The following is a 23493-nucleotide window of genomic DNA, read 5'->3' as shown; positions in this document are numbered from 1 at the left end:
ATGCTACTGCTCAGGGGGAGTAGTCAGCTTTGTGATTCAGAGACTTATGCTTTTGCTTTGATATTTCTGTTAGATCTCTGGCATTGATGTCAAAGGGGGAGTGATACTGATGTGAAAAATAAAAAAGAAAGTGAAAACAAAAAGAAAGACGGAGTGATATTCAGAGCTATATGTGGGAGTTTGTTGGTTGTCTTCCATAGGGGGGGACTTGTTTAGCATTTCTTGGTACTTAGATGTTTTTCACATCTAGTGTTGCCATCAATGCCAAAGGGGGAGATTGTTGGCCATTTGGTGGAATTGATTATGTGTTGCATTGATGTTTTGTCATTGATGTCAACACTAGTTGTTTGGATTCTTTACCGGTACCCTACTAGTCCCGGTAGGTTAAGTGGTTTTTGGTTAACTTGGATTCAACATGATTCGGTATAGTACGATGATGGAATTGACTTGTTCATGATACTTATACTCATATTTGGTCAGTTGGTTTTGGTTTGGTGATTGGATGCTATACTACTTGCTTAGAAGATTGGTTTCTGGTTCTGACAAGGGTTTCACCGATAGAGCTTTTGATGGAGATCTTTGATGAATTGCATAAGTGGTGTTGGTGTAGCTTCTGGTGGAGTTTCAGGATGTTTTTGGTGATCATGTTCTAGACTTGGCGATCGGAGATCATTACTGAAGCGTATGGAGCTATACTTGGTCCCAGTTGATCTAGGTTATGAACCGGCTTTAATGTAACATGTGGATAGGACCTATTGATGTATTTTCAGGACGTCTTATGTGTTGATATTATTTGTTTGGTCTAGAGCTGACATGGTTTATAATTATGTAATCAGTTTATTGTCTAGTGGCTGACTTGATTGTTTAGGGTTCGTATGTATAGATGTAAGATCTTATTGTAGATCATCATGGTTAAATTTTGTTAACTTCTTTCTATCTTCAGTGCAACACAATAAATAATAACTAACACCTTCTATATTTCCAGCTTCTGCTATGACTGCAAAAATATCTCCTGCAATTCAAATTTACACATGTGGAAAATTAAAACTTATAAATAAAATGTACTTGAATAAAAACTTATATGCACAACATTATGTAAAGGTATATATATAATAATGTACCTTTTTTAATCAATCATGAAATATGATCATAATCAACAAAAATCAGAGGAATGTCTTCAAACATTTCATCCTCATTTTCCTCGTATGTGTTAGTAACAACTAGTGGCATCAAATTCAAGACATTTAAAAGGAGAGAGAAGATAGAGTGGTAGAAATAATTAAGCATGAGTAAGAGAGAAGTCCTAAAGATCTAATTTAAATTAAAACTATATATTATTTTTAGCTCTAATAAGAGATCCTAAAAAGAGAGGTCATGTAATTTATGGACTTAAGGGGGGAGATAGGGGTACTAATAAGAAATAAGAGCTCAAGAGAGGTCTTAAACACTTTTAAGGAGAGAGAGAGAGAGATAGAGAAACAAAAAGGCAAAGAGAGAGGTAGATTCAAGACATTTAAAAGGAGAGAGAAGAGAGAGTGGTAAGAAGACTTAAGCCTGAGTGAGAGAGGAGTCCTAAAGATGTAATTTAAATTAAAATTATCTATTATTTTTATTCCTAAGAAGAGAGGTCATAATTTATGGACTTAAGGGGGGAGAGAGGGGTACTAATAAGAAATAAGATCTCAAGATAGGTTCTAAATGGACTTAAGGGGAGGAAAAAAGAGAGAGAGTGAAATACCTGGGTGCTAACTTGAAATTTTTGGAAGAGTGTAAGTCCAAAATATGTATGTAGAACTAGAGTAAGGTGTGGCTTCCAAAGAGAAGAATAATCTCAAGTGATGAGGTAAGTTGACTTTGACTCAAGAAAACCAAATGGGACCCTAAGATGATGGATCTGATATGGGAACCACTTAGTGATCTATGTTGTAACTATACTACTGTGTTTGCAAGATATGTGATAAGGACAACAAAGAAACCTTTTGATTCAAGTTTATAAAATATGTAGGAGGGATTGTTAATGAAGGAAAATGATTGACTATGTGGGACCAAGACTAGTTAAATTACTTCAAACATAGACGCATAGTTTTTGCAGATACTGACAATGTTTGCACAGCAAAAAGATGCAACAAATAATGAAGCCACAATGTCTAAAGGTGTTTTTGTCAAAATGATCATAATGTTTATGTTCTATAGGCCGAATCAGCCCAAATTTCCATGGGTCTAGCACAATTGAAAAACACATAAAACACTTGCTTAGCCTAAGGATATTGTTCTCATGTGTTGGTATTATGGATGTGTTGCATTCGTTTCGTCATTGATGTCAACACTTATCAACACTTATCCTTTTGGAGATCTTTGGTTATGTTCATCGGTAAGTTTAGTGACTTATGCATAGTCACTGGTATATAATTCACCAACAGGTTATATTATTCATCGGCACTAAGGATGACTTGTTATCATCTGGAGATCACTTGGTTCTATCAAAGACATGGTTTGGACACTTGGTTTTGGTATTTTGGTTATTGGTCTAATTGGGTTGACATATTTGTTGTTATTGGCAAATTGGTCTAGGTTATGGACCGGCATGCATTATCTATTCCAGATCAGCATAGCACGTTATGGAGATGATTTATTGATTGGATATTGTTGTAAATGTAATGAGCCGACATGATGCATCGCATCTTCAATGATCTAATTGTAATATTTGTAATTAGCTGACCTACATATTTGGTCTTAGGTTCTAGTATATATGTAAGATATCATTTGTGAGATGATGTAAGTAAGATATAGGATAGAGAGACGGTATATGGTTATGGTATTGTAACATGGTATGTGTGAATATTGAAGATCATATAAGAAGACCATAGAGAAGGTTCGAGGAAGTTTTGAAGGTGATTATCAGAGCTTTGCCGGTATTGAATCTAGCATTGGAGATGCTACTTTGGGAAGTACATTATCATTGGACTTAATCATCCAATTGTAGTCAGTGTGACTCCTATTTTGTGATTGAGCAGTGAGCTCTAGGCGGTTGGCCTTTCTGCATGTGTAGACCCCATTTGTATACACATACTATCTACAGTAGTATCATTTGATTGTGGGTAAGGTTTCCCATCATGGTTTTTCCCCTTACAAGGTTTCCATGTAAAAATCTCTGTGTTATGTGCCGAGGATTTTGTTTCTCTTTCTTTTTCATGCATTAAGTTTCACTTGTATTGATATTAACTGTTAATCTGTTAACTGACATTAAGTTTGGTTTACTGGTATTATGTATCATGTTTGATTAAGTTATATTTAGGTTGAAATTAATTGACAGTTGATTCACCCCCCGCCTCTCAGTTGCCTCTGGGTCCTAACATCATGGTGATAACATTAGACCACAACCTGGAATCTCCATTAGCTCAAGTGTAGGGACACCTTGAGGGGTGTATTCACTAATTTTTCCTTTTTTTTGTGAGCAAACAACTAGGGGCCTCCAGGACTAGAAGGATGACCCTATCACCCTCTCCTTGGAAAGCTATAAGTAGCTTATGCTATGTGGATGAATTTTGTCTCATCCCACGGGAGGCTTATGGTGAGTATCTTGGGGGGAAAACCAGCTATCCCCTTGCACTGAAGCTATCATGATGTTTAATCAAAAAAGGGTGGACCACTAATCTAAAGGTGTCTAGTCATGTTTTGGGGTATCTGGGGGCTATACATGTGGCATTTCGCTCATGTTAAATGAGGTCTCCCAGTCTGTAGAGATTACGATCTACATTTTTTATCGCACCCAATAGCACTAAAGGAGATAGATATCGGTATAACACATCGACACCACATGATAAGGCACTTTCCTCCAAAACCATAATCTTTTGTATAGCGGACCAAAACAAAATACCGCTTGGGTCATTCCCTCTCACAAGATGGGAGGAGGACCCTCTAAAGATAATAACAATTTCTCTTACACCCAAGTTCCAATGGAAAGCGAGGGGAGAGGATACTTTTGTTATCACCTTGGGTTATAAACTAAATACAATGTGCCAAAGGAACAAGACACAACAAGCAAGTTAAATCCCCTCAACAAACAAAGAAAATGTCAATGAAATTCTATGAGTCTAATTAGACTAGGAATTTGAAATGCAAATACACACATTATTTCAAATTAAAACAAAATTATTTTGATTTATTTTTGGTCGGCAATAATATTGTATTTTATTTAAGCAAAATAAAGTGTTTACATATAGTAAAAATATGGGCTTCCAAACCTCCAAAATGACCCAATATAAGAAACTAAAACAATAAACTGGCTTCAAAAGGAAACCACCATAACCTTAACAGATCTATAACACTATTATACATCCATGATAGGAACACCCTAAAAAAAGGATAATCTACAAAAAACCAGTCGTCAACATAAGGACCATCACAAACTTAATCTATAGACCATCCAACAAGAATAGACCTACACCAACTCCTTACAAATTAGCATATAAAAACAAAAGTCTATTACATAAGACAAAAAAGAAGACCATTTCCAGACATAACCTATTATCTTGCATGAAACCATTGCTTGGCATCCTTCATAAAATGAGCTCCTCCAGTATATATAACCCCTCCCCACCACCTGCCCTTATTTTTGGATCGACCTCTTTTGTGAACCTCCCATAACCAAGATCGAGTCAATTCATTATCCTCTCTCTCTCATGATGCCAAATCACTTCCTTGAGCCTGTCCCAGGCCTGTGCTCTTCCCAGCTCATATGCATCTTTTTCAACCTTCCTACCCACCTAACAAAGGAAAAAATGCCAAACTCATTTGCATCCCTAACAACCTTGAAACCTTCTAAATAATCCATCCCTACTCCTGGAACAGACCACTCCAAAATGGAACCCAATCCTTCCATCGTGTCATCTTTGATGGATACTAAGAGGGGGGGTGAATTAGTATACCAAAAAATATTGTACTTTACACTTAAACAGTCTAGCAGTAAACTGGTAAAATAGTTTAACAAACAAACCGGTTAACACACATGCAAACCAAATAGAAAATAAGGCATTCACCCATAGAAGCACAATCACCATAACACGAGATTTTGACATGGAAACCCAAATGGGAAAAACCACGGTGAGATGAAACTCACAAGTAACTATCTACAGAATAGTAATGAGACCGATTAAGGTCATACAATGTTCTTTACCAGACTAGATCCTGTTAGGAAACTCAATCTTTGTTAGGAGATAAGTCTGATTAAAGAATACCTTGTGAGAGGATTTCAGATCCACAGATGTGAACCACCTTGTTAGAGGATTTATAAAGGTTAATCTGGGCCTACCCGGTTAAGGGTTTCTGACTTGTCAAAGATGTGAGTAATCAACAAGTGAATGATCTACCAAATGGCACAGACTGCTTGATTAGATCCATTGTAGCTCATAGCTAATGCTCTTCATCATTACTTCAGTCTTCAATAAATCCACACTCTATTGCAGTACATAGACTTGATCTTCTCAATTAAGATTGTACATACAAGAGCTTTGACGACCACCAAAACCTCACAGCTACCCTCATACATACACATACAAAACCCTAGACATGATGTCCTTAAAAGGAATCTGATTTCATTTTGGTCCAATAGGATTACATTGCAAGTTCCTAGGTTCATTGTATCTAGACACATTTGGTAACATGGCACAAAATCACTGTCAAAGTATCTTTGGATGGTAACTCATCACAAAAATATATTGGTTGGTAACTCATCACAGAGTATTACCTGTTTATACAGCTTTTTTGGTTACCGGTTGGTAACTTAGAGTAATATCGGTTTAACAGATTATTGCTTGACAAAAATTGAAGATTGGGAAAAAGATAACTGCCACTTCTAGCTCCTTTTCTCTACTCCGCTTAAGATCCTTAAACCACTTGATCTCTCTATGCCGCTTGGGTCTTTATACCACTTGAGATCGGTAAACACTTTCTGCATAACATCAATAGTCTAAAGACTACAACATGATACCGGTTTGGAACAATTACCGATTGAGCATAATTCATACATTCACAAAGTGATCTCATAGCAAGTGTGTGTCCATCAATGACAATCACAACATAATCATCAAAATGCCAACAATCTTCAAATATTGATGTGGCAGCCCACTTTACAACCTCAGTGTCTTCCCCCAATTCCAAACCCCAAGCAATAATCATGGATATTACATCCAGATTGAGTCTCCACTCCATCCTATTTTCCTTAAACAAAGGCCCCAAAACCCTACAGCTGCATTAACCACCTTCTCTTCCTTGAAGCAAAGAAGTCCTTGCATTCTTTCTTTTCTAATTGGCCCCTTCAAACCTTTCTTTTGATTCTTTGTGTTGACTATAAAATTCACTTTCATGGGTTCAAAAACACACAACTCAAACAACTCACTTTCGCTCAAACCATAGAGAGCGACTAAACTTATTTTTCAAAGAATCTTCATCTGAAAAGAAAGGACAATAGGGACTTAAATATCATCAAAAAGAAAGATTATGAATCTATCCGTCGAGCCTAAAAAGTTTGTCATCTTAAATAAGTTCATTTTAAATAACTTAAAACATGTGCTTCTAACATCCTTCACACATTCGAAATTCATTTCCCTACTGAAAAATGTAATTGGATTGAAGTGACCCAAAAATCCCCGTACACCCGCCATCATTTAAAAAAGAGGGATAAACAAAAAAGTCAGCACTTCAATAACAAGTGCACATTCGCACTAAGATGTCCTTTCCATATCATTAAAATTACACCATTCAGCTACCATGCTTTCATATTAAAAGCATGGTAGACCACTTCGGGAGAGAATCAAATTAAAAGCACCATGAAACAAACATTCTGTCAAAAAATTAACTCATGACACTTACATCACATCTAAATTAAGAGCGCCTTGGAAATCTTCTAGCCTTGAGTCACCTTCCTGTTCAAAGGATAGAGCCCATTTTGATAATATGTCTGCAGTGTGATTACCTTCTCTTCAAATGCGACTCACCTTAAAATTGTCAAAAAAATTTAAATCTTCAACAATCAAAGAGATAAAGCCCTACAAGTGCCAAGCTTTGATATCCCCATTCATAATGGCTTGAATTATTATCAGAGAATCCCCCTCCAAATGCAGATTCCTAATCCCTAAAATCCTAGCCAATCTAATAGCTAAAAATGCAGCATTATCTTCAGCCTCATTATTTGGGCTCCTCCTTAACCTTTGAACTCCAGACTTAATTAAATCTCCTTTCTCATCCCAAATTACAAAACTTGCCTCTCCCAAACCTCTATTGACTTGTGCAGCCCCATAAAAGTTTATCTTGAACCAACCATTTGTTGGAGCGCTCCAAGATACACACAACTCCAAATTTTTACTTGCATTATTACTTGACCAAGACCCATGCCTTATTTTGATACAAGGCCACGAACTCTATATTTTTCTATCCTCTAGAGTGAAAGAGGTAGTCATTGAAAAGGACTGAGAGGCTACTGATCCAACTACTTCTTCAATCGCCCGATTAATTCTACCCAACAATCTTCTAACTTCTTCCCCTTTATCCTAAAAAATTCTACGATTGCGCTCTGTCCATATTTCCCATATGACTAGAGAAGGAATTATAGGCCAAATACTTGAAAGAGTGTATTTCCAAGGTTGTCTTGGCCAACTTTCAAAAAATTCTTTGAAGGTGTGTTGTAGAGGACCTTGCCAATTTATCTTTTCTAAAAGATCCAGCCAGAACCTCAAATCCACATCACATTGAAGCAATAAATGATCCACAGTTTCTTCTGCCTTACCACACAACACATTTATAAGGGCCCATGAACCCAAGTCTTTTCCTTCATTCCCCAATAATAATTGTGCCTTTCACTGCTAGCCATGCAAAAACACTAGCTTTACATAGACAATGTTTTCTCCAAAACAAGTCATAAATCCTTGAGGTTTCGTCCTCCCTTCCTTCCAAGATCTGATATCCCAATTTAACTGAGTAATTCCCATCCTGAGAACCACACCAAACCACACTATCCTCTTTCCCTATGATTAAAATCTTCCTTCAATCTAAAACCTCCTTGAGCTGAAGTTGTAACTAATCTTAGAGGCTAGTTGAAGACAGATCTTTCCACATGCATTCTATCCCAAAAGCCCCATCAATAGCCACCATATAATCTCTAACACGATCACCCCAAAGGGCACCAAAAGGTCTTTAATAGATGATAAATATGCAATGTCTTTGATGGTTGGTAACCCTGCCCAAGAATCTTCCCAAAACTTAACTTTTGAGCTATTACCAATCTGCCATGTTAGGTGGTCAGTTACCACAATTCTGCAACTTACTATGAAGTTCCATATAGCTGAACCTCTAGGTGGGCTATTCTATGATCCTCTAAAGAGTCCAAATATTTATCTCTAAAAAATCTAACCCATATTTGATTCGGATTAGTATACAGGTTACAAACCAACTTAGCTCCAAGAGCTTAATTCATCTTGTGCCAATCCCTCAAGCCTGCTCCACCCTTGACCTTTGCTTGAAAAACTTTACCCCATGCCAAAAGAGGAATTTTATCTTGATCATTTTCCCCATTTAAAAAAAAATTCCTCATCCTTTGTTTAATCACATTAATCACCTTTCTTAGGATCTTAAGACACATCATTGAGAAAATAGGAGTAGCTAAAATAACTGACCTTAACATCAAAATCCTTCCAGCCAAGGTTAGCCACCGACTTTTCCATCCATCCAATTTTCTTAGACAACTATCGATCAAATTCTTCCATAAATTAGACTTGTTTGCTCCACCAAAAAGAGGAATGCCTAAATATTTACTGAGAAGGTTCCCTAGCTTCATGCCTAAAATCCTATAGATCTCCCTCTTCTTGCAAGGCTCTATGTTAAAAAAGAAAATTTTAGACTTGAACCAATTAACTCATTGCCTAGATGCTTGTTCACAATCATCCAAAGTCCTCTTAATAACCTGAGCTTCCCTGGTTGATGCATCTCCCGCAAGGAAAGTGTCATTGGCAAATTGCAAGTGAGAAAGAGGGTTCACACATTAGCAATTTTAATACCTTTCCATAAACCCTCACAACACTTCTTAGAAATCAACCTACCTAGCACCTCTACCATGATAATGAAAAGAAAGGAGGAAAGAGGGTCCCCTTTTATGATCCCTTTCTTAGACTCAAAAAAACCTTGGGGGCCTCCATTAACAATGACAAGAAACCGAGGAGAACTAATGCAACTACTGACCCAATCAATCCACTCAGCACTGAAACCAAACATCGACAGAACCAACACAAGGAATTTCCTGTTAACCTCATCATAAGATTTCCTTATGTCCACCTTGACTATCATCTTTTTAGTTATTGCCAATCGGATAGAGTGGAAAACTTCATGTGCAAGGATAATGCCCTCATAGATTGATCTACCTGGGGAAAAACCACTTTGTTCACTTGAAATCACAGACTCCAGAACTAGTTTTAGTCTATTATCAATGACCTTATAATCACCTTGTAGATGGTATTACATAAAGAAATTAGGCCGAAATTATCAAAGGATGAATAAGCCACCTTCTTTGGAATCAAAGCAATAAATGTGTTATTGAAATCCTTTAACACAAAACCCCCTTTCCTCGATTCCTCCACCACATCTATAATATCAGTTGCAAGAATGTCCCAAAAATTTTGATAAAAGAGAGTAGGGAAGCCATCCAGTCTAGGAGATTTATCTGATCCTATGCAAAAACCAGCTCTTTTTACCTCCTCCATAGACACCGGATCCATAAGCATTTTGTTATGTTCTTCCTTGACACAAGAGGGAATAACCTTCAAAATAGGATGGGGATCTCCACCAAAGTCAGCTTCACCATTTAAACTTTCTGAGAAGTATCCAACCCTCTCTATATTAATTTGATTCATGTCTAAAAGAGAAGCCCCATCACCATTCTTAATCAAGAAAATCTTATTGTGAGTCCTTCTTACCTTAACTCAGGTGTGAAACTTTTTTGTATTTCTATCTCCATCCTTTAACCAAGTCTTCCTAGACTTCTGTCTCCAAAATATTTCCTCTCTTGCTAAAAATTTAGAATAGTGTTTGTTCAAAACTTGTTCTCTATTAAAGGCCTCTTCATCCATTCCCTGACTAATGATCTGTTCATGAAGCATTTTCAGCTCTTCTTCTATCCTTAGTTTCTCACTAAAAATATTCTTGAAAGACTCCCTATTCCATTTTTTGAATTGTTCCTTTAAGAATTGTAGCTTCTTGAAAAATATTAAATCTTTATTACCAGGTTTCTCCAGAATATAATGCCACCAACTCTCAACCAAAGTTCTAATGTTATTGTCTCTTAACCACATTGCTTCAAACTTAAAAGGGCATCTATCGAGTGCAGTTTCATCCTGAATTCTAAGGCATATAGGATAATAATTTGAAATTGTAATAGGGTGGATTTTAGCCATAGCTCCAATGACTGTCATACCAATCCCCAACAATACAAAACCTCTCTAACCTCTCAGCAATATTTAGAAACCCACTTCTCCTATTGGTCCAAGTGAAATCCCCCGATTTAAAAGGAATTTCAAAAAGGTCAATGTCCATCACAAAGGTACTAAAGTCTCTATGACTATGTCTGTTCCAACCCACACTACCCATTTTATCTAAAAGATGCAAGAGAGCATTAAAGTTTCCACCAAGAATGAATAAACTTTCCCTATCTTGTTTCAGGATGTCTGAAAGATTAGACCATAGCTGCTTTTTTAGATTTGGATTGTTAGGGACATAAATAGTAATAAGAAAAAAACTTGTGTAGTTGCTTTGACTTAATTTTCAGCCACTGCCACCACCTGTTAGCCCTGATAACCTCAACCTCAACAACTGAGTTCTGCCATAGAACAACAAGGCCCCCCGAGGCACCTTGAGCTTCACCAAGATTGCATTTCCACATTTGAATCTTCCTAGAAAAGGCTTCAAAACCATCTTCTTTAATTTTAGTTTCTTGCAACAAAAATATGTCTGGTCTAACTTGATCAAGACACCTCTTGATCAAGAGAATCTTGTCAAGGGCATTGCAGCCCCTAACATTCTAGGAAAGCAACCTCATTGCTTCTGGGAAAAGGCGCAGCCTTTTCCCGATCTCAAATTGCTCTTGCCTACAACATTGCCCGCCATTTCCAATTTGACCCTATTAGATTTGGCTCCCATCTTATTTTTCTCTCCCACATTAGATTTCATTTGGAGAGAAAGCATCATCTCCAAGGATCTCTTATCCTTCATACCTACGAGAGCCTTTATCCCTAGTTCATCCTCTCCCTCCAATGAAAAGGTAGATTCAGCCTCCGAATCTAATTCTATAAAACCTCCTCCATTATCTTTGACTCCTTCAAAGGAACTTTCAAGATTTCTTATTGGATAAATTTGATTATCTTTATACACAGGTTCCTCCATGTCTGAGTCAAGATTTCCAATCTACATATAAGCATTGACCTCTCTTTGACATTGGTTGAGATACAAGGGGATCTCCATTTGAGGCATATCCATGAATTTTATTGTGGGTACTATCTCCTTTTCAAGGGAACCATCACCATCTTCCTTAAGGGAGCCATCAACTCCAACAACCCTAAACTCTGATCTTAAAGGAAACTAATCTTCTTCCTGAATACCAATATTCTCACTTTGAATATTAACCATACTTTCTAATCTACCCTCATCTTGACCCATTGGTTCTGACATCTCATTCCTTCCCTGAGGAAGATCAAAACACACTGGCCTAGTCATCACCAAAACGCTCTCTCTTTCAAACCCAATTTCATCCCTATTAAAGGAACAACTAGGGCTTGAATCCCTTACAAAAATTTCATCAATAGCATCTTTCTGAGACCGATTTCCAAAGAAACATCAGAATAGCTACCCGCAACACCTCTACGCTTGAAAGAATGCAGAACTGCCTAGTCCATTTCATTCCAATGGTGTTCCCATGGGTTACCCTCCGACAACCTAATAATATTCTCTACTAATTGGTTTTGTATCACTTGTTTACCTTTATCATCTTTTTTAAAAGATCCTGAAGGGTGAACTTTAGCATTACATTTAGAACAAGATTCAATATCCTGCTCTAGAATAATCTTTTGCTTCCATATGACTGAACCATTCTTGATCTTGACTGTGTCAGGATGATTATGAATCGACTACCAATGTATACACAACCTAGAAAACATACTAAAATCAGAGGAGTCTACAACTTCCTTTGCCATAACAAACTCACCTAGTTTTTTCCCAATTTGTTTTAAGGTTTCTAAATCCTTATATTCCTAAGGAAGCCCTAGTAATTTTAGCCAAATGAGTACTCTGTTAACTGAAACTTCATGGGGATTAAAATTAGGTTTCTAGCTTAAAATGATGAACCATTTTCCTTCTAGGAAGAATGGCCCATTCTCAAGGATCCAGTCTCTATCTAGGGCAGTGGGGTAAAGAGCCCGATAGAATCCATTTCCTAAATTTTTAAGATCCATCCCCTCTCCCCAATTTTCATTACACCATGCTCGAATCTTGGAAAAAGTCAGCCATGCACCTCCCCATTTTAAGAAAAGAGCTTTATCTGATAAAAAAGAGAATTAACTCACTCCATTCCTCATTGGCTATTTCTATTGAAAGAACCTGGCTATATTTTGTGTTAGGGTTTACCTCTAGCACCTTTGTTGTTTCAGGAGAAGGTTTTTGTTGCCAAAATTTCTCTTGAACTCTCTAGAATTCCACCTTTGGGTGTGAATATAACTCTTAAAATCCACCAAAGCCTCCACCCTGACGTGCCCTAGAAAATATGACTTCAAGCTCACAGTCCTGATTCCAGAATTTTGAAATCACTAGAGCCTTCCATGTCCATCTGTTATGGCTTTTAAAGTTTCTAAAACCATTGGTTTGACCATAGTTGGATCTCCTATTTAGAGGCCACTTGGATCCTACACCTCCTCTGTAAAGGAATCCATCGTGTGTCCTGAAACTAGTCCTTCCACTCCAGTCTACCATGAATCCGATATTAAATTATATAAATTGATTTATTAAAAAAGGACTTTTTTTTAAACCTTTTGGGGGATAAATTAATTCATTTAGAAATTATGTTGTGTAAGCATAAAACAATTTTTAAAAAAATTAAAACAAGATTATTTTTAATCCAACGATTTCCAATTTATTCAATAAAAATAACATCATTTAGAATTAATTAAGATGAAATTATTAATTTAATTAAATTAAAATTATTTAAAATTATTTTCATAAAATTATTACACAAAAAACATTTAACTAAGTATAAAATAAACATAATTGTCGGTACGTAATACATATAAAATTAATTAGAAATTAAATAAAAATACATACGTGCATAATATATTTGCATTCTTTGTTCTCAGTATCTTTGTTCTGTGTCAGGTGAATACTTCCTTGAAGTCTTATTTTGCCTTCTCTTCTTGTTCCCCATGCTTTTAAAATAACCTTGAAATGTCTTCAAATTGTTGCCCTTAAAATAACTTTGAAATGTCTTCTTTTATCAAAAAATGTGAATTACTTTGATCATTTGTGCTTGAAAAAATAGGAAAAAACATTTCTATTTATATGAGATTGTAAATTGTAAAAAAAAAAATTGCATTGGCCTGGGTTCGTACGAACATCGACTGTTACAAAAGGCCATGTTCATTCGAACCCTTCAGTTATGTGAATGTTTGTGCCACTAGGTGTTCGAGCGAATAAGGGTTCAAATGAACCCCATAGGGTTCAAGCGAACCCCCTTTGTACGAACCCATGTTCTCATGAACCACCTTCCTAGACATCTCTCCCCAAATTATGAGAAATTATGGCCTTGAAACATCTAGTTCAAGGCCCAAATGAAAGAATCTTGACAACCCAAAAATGTAGAATGGTAGTGCTCAGAGCAATCTTTCCAACGAATATAATTTTATTACCTTGTAAATTTATTATGATCTTATTTTTTAAATTTTATGAAATGTTGCTTTTTCAATGAACATGAACTTCTTTGTTCAATGCATTGGGGAAAATAGGAAGCTAATTCAAAAAAATTATTAAAAATATCTAGGCCCTCCATATTGATGTCTTCTTTCTAGCAAAAAAAATTGAATCTCGATATATATATGTAGCATCGTAAATTGTACACCCTTGCAAGGGTGGTACAATTCTACGCTTAGTTTAGCACCCCCCTTAGTGTGTTTGCATCTTGCATTGTAATTTCCCTTTAAGAATTTAATTAATTAATTTAATTAACTCTAAATTCATATTTCATCACTTCATATATCATGAATTTGGGCCCTTTACCCTAAGTGTGCCCCTTTTTATTTTATTCCTCCAATAAATTATTTAATAATAAACCCTAATTATGTCCTATTTCGACCTTTAAGGACCAATTTTGCATATCAAAACATCTCAAAATCAGCTATAACTTTAGGATTCTCTCTAATATCATCATATCTAATAGCCCTAAAAATTTGGTGAAAAGTTAGTCGGACCATGTGCAAAGTGCACATGGTCCTCGACTTTTTACCTGAAATTTCGGGAGCATAATTGTATAATATTATAATTGATATAGAGACCTCCTTATTACCTTCCAAACACCTCCAAATGTATGACACTGACCCCTTAACACATGGATGGGATCCTATCAATGCAATGCTCTACAACTTTAGTACAATCTTCTCACCATCTTCAAGACCCTCTCTTACTCAATTAGGGGTATCTTGCTACAACACACTCCATGGCATCTCCAAGAGTTAAAAATAATTTCCACACTGATTTTGGGTCATACAAAACTCCCCAAGTTCAAACAAAGCACCGGTGTCAAGGGTATCTACTCATTCCTTAAGAAACTCACTCAATTTGGCCCAGTCGCTTGTAGCCCTATTTAGTGGGTAAGGGGACCTTAAGTTCATATTTTCCCAAACACCTTAGTAAAAAAATAATGGATTCAAATACCCTTTTGGAAGTTATACAAGTCTACAAAAGGAAGGGTCCAGGTCTAGAAAATAAAGGTCTTTGCCGGTAGGAATTTGACTGTCCTAGAAGGGCTAATTAGGTCTCTTTTGTGAAGCAAATATGCTCAGATGAAAGAACTGGTGGATTACAATTCCATGGGCATGTTGGGAACCATAAATAAATAGGGATTCCAGGGTTACACATCTGTAAGCATCGCCATTTGTACACAAGGTGATTTTGTTTGTTCAAGGTCTAGGTAGCCACATAGAGATGTCTACCTAGGGTCACTTCAAACACTTCTCTCCCTTGCTCCTCCTACAAAAAAATCTTGGAAATATAAAATACATTTACCATACTTTCCTTTCACCAAATCCCATAAGCCTTAGATTGGTAAAGTGCAAGATATGGCCATGAAAGAGGAAAAACCTAGGGTAAACCCTGGTTTTCCGGGTATCTAGAGCAAAACTTCAATATTAGGAGCAACACACACAATCTATTAGGTCCTGGAGACAAATGAGAGGTGGGGGGGATGAATCAATTGTCAAATAAATTCAAACCAAAAACTACTTAACCAACCTTAATGCTTAATATTTGTAAACCAAACTTTATGTCGGTAGACAGTTTATCAGTTAATTGCAGTGCCGGTAAAGATTAATGCATGAAACAGAAAGACAATAACATTCACAACACATAACACCAATATTTGTATGTGGAAACCCTGTAAGGGGAAAAACCATGGTGGGAAACCTTACCCACAATCAGATGATACTACTACAGATAGTATGTGTATACAAATGGGGTTTGCACATGCAGAAAGGCCAAGCACCTAGAGCTCACTGCTCAAACACAAATAGGGGTCACACTGACTACAATTGGATGGTTAAATCCAATAATGATGTACTGCTCAAAATAGCATCTTCATATGCTAGATTCAGTACTGGTGTAGTTCTGATTGCCTTTACAAAAACCTTGCTTCAACTTCAAATGATGTTTGCATGTATAGCTCTACTTATTCTCACATATACCTTCTTTTAATTCCTTATCCCAATCGCATATTGATCTTACAAATAAGATCTTACATATATACCATAACCTAAGACCATTTTCAGTAGGTCAATTCTAAAAGATATTACAATAAAATAATTATAAGTAAATCAATAACCGATGCAATATCTAATTCAACATGTCAGCTCAATGCATTTATAATAACAACAAAATCATCTCCAAAGCATGTCGCTCTGATCTGGAATAGATAAGCCTGTCGGTGCTTATTCTGGACCTATTTGTCGTTAACAACAAATATGCAAACACGAATAATCCAATGAACAAATCTCCAAGACAAAGTGTCCAAATGATGTCTTCAACATAACCTAATGTTTTCCATGTCATTCCAAGTGCCGGTGAACAATATATCCTACCGGTGAACGAGATATCAGTGACTATGCATAAAGTCACTTGCTTGCCGGTGAACATTGCCGATCCTCCAAAGTGCCAAAGTTGATAAGTGTTAAAGGTGTTGACATCAATGACAAAACCATATCAACATAACCAAAATAACAACACAATCAAGTCTCCAAATCAAAACCAAAACAAAGTCAACTCTCCTCTCAAATAAATTCACATCATTGGGAATGGATCCCAACCCGTACAGAATCGTACCATGGACCAAAACTCCCAAATTGCAGGAAAACTCAGAATTTTATTAGTTTGTTTGCATCATAATTCTTCTCCATACAATCACCCCTAGGAAATTGGATCCTCGAGGTGTATAAACCATTCCTCAATTTCTCTCAACCAAAAATCAAGAGGTTAGAGCCATTGGAGAAGTTTCAAATTACAAAATGCAAAAAGTGCATAAAAGTTGCTTTTGACAACTTTTGCAAAAGTTATCAAAATGTCATCTTTCACCTACTAATGCCTTGTGTCAAGTTCAACCCCTCCTAAAACATCTTAAAACACTAAAACCAACACATTGGATCCCTATTGTCCAAAAGTCCTAATTGGCTCATACAAATGCCAAAATAGAAGTTTGGCTCACAAGATTGGATTCATTATTAGAAACATATAATGCATGATTAAAAACCTATATAAAACATCCTAAATAAATTTTTAATGCCTTATCCTCCCTTATGAGAGTCTATCATGTTATCTTGAAGGGTTTGATGAGGTTCTCCTGCACCATACTCCCCAGAAGAAGAAATCTCAAGTCTACTTGAGATGAGAGTTTGCAGGTCTGCACCATAATCTTTGATCTATTGCTCTGTCATCTAGACTACTTCAATATGAGGTTGTCCTTTCCAAGCCACTAAATACTCCATGTAAACTTTATTCCTGGTTTTCTTAGCAACCTTAGTATCTAGAACCTTATGGAACTTTGGTGGTTCATGTTTAGGAATGTCATCATCAGTAATATCATGCATTGTGTCTTCACCTACATCAAAACTAAACTTATAAAGAGTTAAGTCACACACATTAAAAATAGGTGACAAACCAAGATCAGATGGTAGTTGAAGTTCATAGGAATTTGAACCACATTTCTTGAAGATTTGGCAAGGGCCAATCTTTCTTTACATTATCTTTGTGTATCTTCCTTTTGGAAGTCTTTCCTTCTTCAAGTGAACCCATGCCAAGTCTCCTACATAAAACTCAACATCTCTCTTCGTTTTGTTAGCATGAGCTTTATATTTCTCTACAGATTGTTGAAGATGAGTCTTCACTTGGTCATGGATCTCCTGTATAGCAGTAGCAAAGTTTTCTCCATCTGCACTAATGGGGTCTCCTTGAGGTATCTCTCTCGACTCCAACACACCCCTTGGGTGGATGCCATAGGCAATCTGAAAAGGTGACTTACCGGTACTCCTCTTCACTGTATCATTATAGGAGAATTCTACCTGAGACAGTATACTATCCCACCTTTCTCCATGTTGTCTAGTCAAACACCTTAAGAGATTCCCTAGTGATCTATTTACAACTTCAGTTTGACCATCTATTTGGGGATGGTAGGTTGAGGAGAAGGATAAATTTGTACCAAGTTTCTTCCAAAGGGTCCTCCAAAAGTGACCAAAATTTTTTACATCCCTATCAGAGACTATGGTCAAAGGTAAACCATGTATCCGGACAATCTCCTTAAAGAACAAATCTGCTACATAAGAAGCATCACAAGTTGTTTTGCATGGAAAGAGATATGCCATCTTACTGAACCTATCCACCACTACAAAAATAGTATCATATCCTTTCTTTGTCCCAGGCAATCCTAAAACAAAATCCATACTTATGCTTTACCATGGTCTTGAAGGTATGGGTAAAGGCTAGTATAAACCTGCATTGGTGGACTTTCCTTTTGCCTTTTGGAAGATTACACATGTCTCCACAAATCTACTAACATCTATCCGTAGTTTGGGCCAAAAATAGTGTCTTTTTACCAAATCTAATGTCTTGTCAAGACCAAAGTGTCCTGCCATTGCTCCACAATGTTTTTCCTTAATGATATTCAGTGTCTAGAGCATTTAGGTATGCAAAGTTGTGCACCTTTAAACAATAATCCATTTTGAATCAAAAATTCAGAATACTCAACATGAAACCATTCATAAAATGAACTACATACCTTATAGGCCTCTCCAAAATCTTCATCATCTTCATACATGGTTTTTCAAAGACTCTATTCCAACACTCTCCAACTAAATTTGATTTGCAGTTAGGACTCTTCTGCTCAAAGCATCTGCCACCTTATTCTTGACTCCTTTCTTGCACTTCAAAATGAAAGTGAAAGCTTATAGGGTCTCTACCCACTTCATGTGCCAGTGATTCAAGTTTTATTGTCTCGTTATGAATCTAAGGGCCTGATTGTCTGTGAAAACTATGAATTCTTTTTTTAGCAAGTAGTGTCTCCATTTTTTCAATGATTGGAATAGAGCATACATCTCTAGGTCATAAGATGAGTATCTTCTCTTTGCCTCATTCAACTTTTCACTAAAGAAAGCAATAGGTCTTCCTTCTTGACTGAGCACTGCTCCAATGGCCATATGACTAGTATCACATTCTACTAGAAAGATCTTGTTGAAGTCAGCTAGGGCAAGGACCGATTGTTCTGCAACTTTTCTTTTCAATGTTTTAAAAGAATTATCTGCTTCTTTTTTCCAACTAAACCTTCACTTTTGTCCTCCCTTTATTGTATCAAGCATAGGGGCACAAATATGACTAAAGCCTCTTATAAAATTCCTATAGAAGGTAGCTAAGCCATGGAAACTCCTAACATCATTCATTGTCCTAGGTGTAGGCCAAGACAATATGGCACTCACCTTTTCTTGGTCCATTTTATATTCACCATATGAGATCACAAATCCCAAGTAAATGATCTCTTCCTACATAAAGAAACACTTTTCCAAGTTGATAATTAATTTTTATTCATATAATCTCCTTAGGACCAAGTCTACATGCTTTAGATGTTCTCCTTTGGTTTGACTGAAAACTAGAATGTCATCTAGGTAGACTATAACAAATTTCCCTATGAAATCCCTCAAGACTTCATTCATTAACCTCATAAAGGTACTAGGTGCATTGGATAAGCCAAAGGGCCTGGATTTCCACTCATATAACCCCTCATTTTTTTTTAAGGCAGGTTTCCATTCATCTCCCGGCCTAATCCTAATCTAATGATAGCCACTTTTTAAATCAATTTTTGTAAAATATCTAGCAACCCCCAAATAATCTAACAAATCCTCAATCCTAGGCATGGGAAACCTATACCTGATAGTAATCTTGTTGATAGCTCTTGAATCAATGCAAAGCCTCCAAGTGCCTTCCTTTTTGGGTTCCAAGACTATAGGGACTGCACATGGGCTCAAACTTTTTCCAACCATTCCGGATTCCAACAATTCTTCAACCTGTTTTGCCATCTCAACATTCTGATCCAGTGTGAGCTTGTATGCTTCTTTATTAGGCAATGTGGATCTAGGTATAAGGTCTATACAATGGTTTATGTTCCTCATGGGAGGTAGTGACCTTGGCATGCCATCAGAGATGACACCCTTGTATTTGTCTAGAAGTTGTTGCACTGCAGGGTCAATCAACCTCAATCTATCCTCTTTCTTATCCTTAGACATCTCCACCTTTGTTACTATTGGAATAGGGATAAGGGCATAATAGACCATGCCTTCATTTTCCATGTTCTTCATGACCTTCTTCCCTCCTAATATCAACACCTTGGCTTCCTTTTGTTTGGTTTCCTCCTCACTCTCCATTAAAGATAGCAACTCAATTACCTTACCATCCTTGGTAATGGAATATGTATTTCTAGCACCATCATGTTGTGCCTTCAAATCAAACTGCCATGGTCTCCCAAATAGGAGATGGCAAGAATCCATCTTTGCAATGTCAAACATCAACTTATCTCTATAAGTTCCCATATGAAATTCTACCTAGGCCTGTTCCTCCACAACAACTTGTTGTCCTTGTGTGAGCCATGAGATCTTGTAGGGGAAAGGGTGAGGTAGTCTCCTCAATTTTAGTTTCTCCACCATCTCTAGAGACACAAATTTCTTAGTTGAGCCAAAATCAATTAGGACCTTGCAGAACTTTCCACCTGCTTTGCAAGTGGTCTTGAATAGAGATTTCCTCTGTGGGGGTTCTCTATCAGACATCTTCATAGTGGTTACTGCCCTTCTAATCATCAAGGCTTCACCTCTTTCAGGGTATCCATAATTGTTAGGGGTATTGATACTTTGGTATGTGTTTGCACTTGCCACACTTTGGCAGCCAACCTCTAAAATCAAGTTACTTCTTCTTTCTCCTATGGAACTAGTAGGCTTCTCTAGGCATCTATTAGCCATGTGTCCTTCTTGATTGCAGTAATAACATCTGATTGGACCTCTACCTTGAGATCTCCCTCTGAATGGTGGTCCTCTTCCTCTGAAGTTACCTCTCTGATTGTATCCTCCATTGTTATTGGAACTACTTTCTCCTTTAGTGCCTTCTTGACTGGTTTCACTTTGATTTCCAAAGCTATTTCCTTTGCTTCTGAACAAAATTCTTCCACCCCTCTATTGTCTTCCTCTTCGTTTATTATTCTGATCTTGTCTCCTTTTGATCTTCTCTTCCACCTTGATAGCAAGTTGATGGCATCTACCAACGGTATCCGAGCTAACAAGGTTCAATTCTTCTTGAATGTTGTACCTTAATCCATTCAAGTACCAGGCAACTTTATCACTCTCTTCCTCTTTTGTTTTTGACTTTATGCATAGCCTTTGGAACTCCTCTGTATATGAGTTCACATGCATCTCTTTCTACTTAAGATTTTGTCTCCTCTTATGGAGTTGTATTTCATAGCCTTTGGGTACATAGGCCTCTTTGATTAAGGCAACCATCCTCTTCCAAGAAACAATCTTGGGCTTATTGTCCTTCTCTCTTTCCTCTTGGACAAAGTTCCACCAAGTTAGGGTTGCTCCCTTCAACTTGGACTTATAAATCTTCATGTTCTGGTGTCCTGGAATGTCTTCACACTCAAAGAAACTAGATAGGGAGTCTATCCAATCCATCACAACATATAGTTCCATCTTCCCAGTGAAAGCTAGCAAATCAATTTTCTGCTCCATGGTTCTCCTATGCATGGATTTGAGGGAAATAAGGAAGTGCCTTTGGTCAAGAGGAAACACCTCTTCCTCTGGCATAGGGATCTCATCCTCATCCCCTTCATCACAACTACCAGTGCCTCCATCTTTCTTGAAATCTACTCTGCCTTTCAACCTCTCTAGCTCCCTCTACATTTCCTTGCAAGCAGTGCCCTGCTCTCTTACAATATTTGCCAATTCCATGTTGGTAATTGGTCCTCTAGGGACCTCTTCTTCTTGTCCCTCTGACATCTCTCAATTTTCTATCTCTTTACCAAAGTTGTTACTAGATCTAATACCACTTGATGCAAAGCCCTCCTTGTTACCTGCCAAACACCTCCAAATGTATGGCACTGACCCCTTAACACATGGATGGGATCATATCAAGGAAAGGCTCTACAACTTTAGTACAATCTTCTCACCATATTCAAGACCCTCTCTTACTCAATTAGGGGTATCTTTCTGTGTGTGTGAAAAGTGGACCTGTATCTGTATCTAGAATACACAACACTTCAATTAAGTTATTACATGTATGGTTAGACAGATATAAGAATGAATATGAAAACCATAACAAATTGACCCATTGCCTTCTAAAAGGAGTGAGTATAAGATTGCTCTCAGATTATAAGCAATACCAATTACTAGACTACACCAAGATGAAGGATTTAATCTATATGAACATGATGAATGCTAGATGGATGCAATATTAATCTAACAAGACTTTTGCAATATTAAGCTAAATGATTAATCAATATGAAATAATAAATATGCAATATATGAAATAACTAATATGCAATGAACCTAGAGAAAAACTAGCATAATAACAATACATTCTCTAGGATTTTTGAATGAGAGATGAGAGCCTGAATTTATAGAAAATTCAGAAAGAAACAAATGATTGAGATCAAATGATGACAAGCGGTCAAGATTTTCCAAGAGGAAGCACAATCCAAGTGAATTGATGTGATTGGATGATTTTCTCAGTCTTAAAGGAAATTGAACTAAAATTAAGATTAAATCAAGAAAAAACTGATTTATTCTCTATTTCATTCAATTTTAAGATTCAATTGTTTTAATTGCTTTCTTTGAGATTATTTATCAATTTTTAATTTGTTTTTCAAGATTATCTCCAATTGATTTCTTTTCTCAAATTTTTAATTCTTTCTTGGTCAATTAATTCCTTTTTTGAAGATTTGTGCTCATAATTTCCAATTCCTCTTTCTTGATTTGTTTCTTTTTTTGAAGATTTGATGGCAAATTGATTTATTTAATTAAATATGCTAGGATATTTAATAAAATACATAAGATAATTATTTAAAAATTATTTACTTGGAATGATCAATTAATTAAATAAATATTTAATTAATATTGAGTGATTAATTTGCCATGTGACATTTAATGATTAAAGAATTAATTATGTGCTCAAGATTTATTTAATTGTTTTTGGTTAGGACCTTGGTGATGTTGTCAAGATTAGGGGCCCATGGTTTAGATTACCATTTTTAGGGTATTACATTTGCCCCTCTTTGAATTAATGTGCGAGCAGCACGTTGGTTCAAAAAATAGTTGATGTCTAGGAGACGCCAGTTCTAAACTTGATTGATCACGAACTAGATTAAAAGCAAGGTGTTTAGCTTGATTCGAAGTGACAAAGTTGAATGAAGTCTAGTTAAAGCGATACCGTTCCCGAACTTGATTGAACTAGGAATGATAGAAAACAAAGATATTGAACTTGAACTTGATTGATCAAGAAGCAGATCTTACTGATCTAGAGCTTGATTGATCTGGACACAGCGAGTGATGATAAAAATAAAATCGGTCTTGAATTTGATTGATCAAGACACGATGAAGATAAACTGTTCAGCTTGATCAAGAAACGAATAATGAACACCTGCTTAGATTTAATGTGATCAAAGAAACTCCTTAACATTAAGAG

Source organism: Cryptomeria japonica, chromosome 3 (genome assembly GCF_030272615.1).
Source record: "Cryptomeria japonica chromosome 3, Sugi_1.0, whole genome shotgun sequence".
NCBI lineage: Eukaryota > Viridiplantae > Streptophyta > Pinopsida > Cupressales > Cupressaceae > Cryptomeria > Cryptomeria japonica.
The sequence above is the reverse complement of the archived record's forward strand: the minus strand, read 5'-3'. Positions refer to the sequence as shown.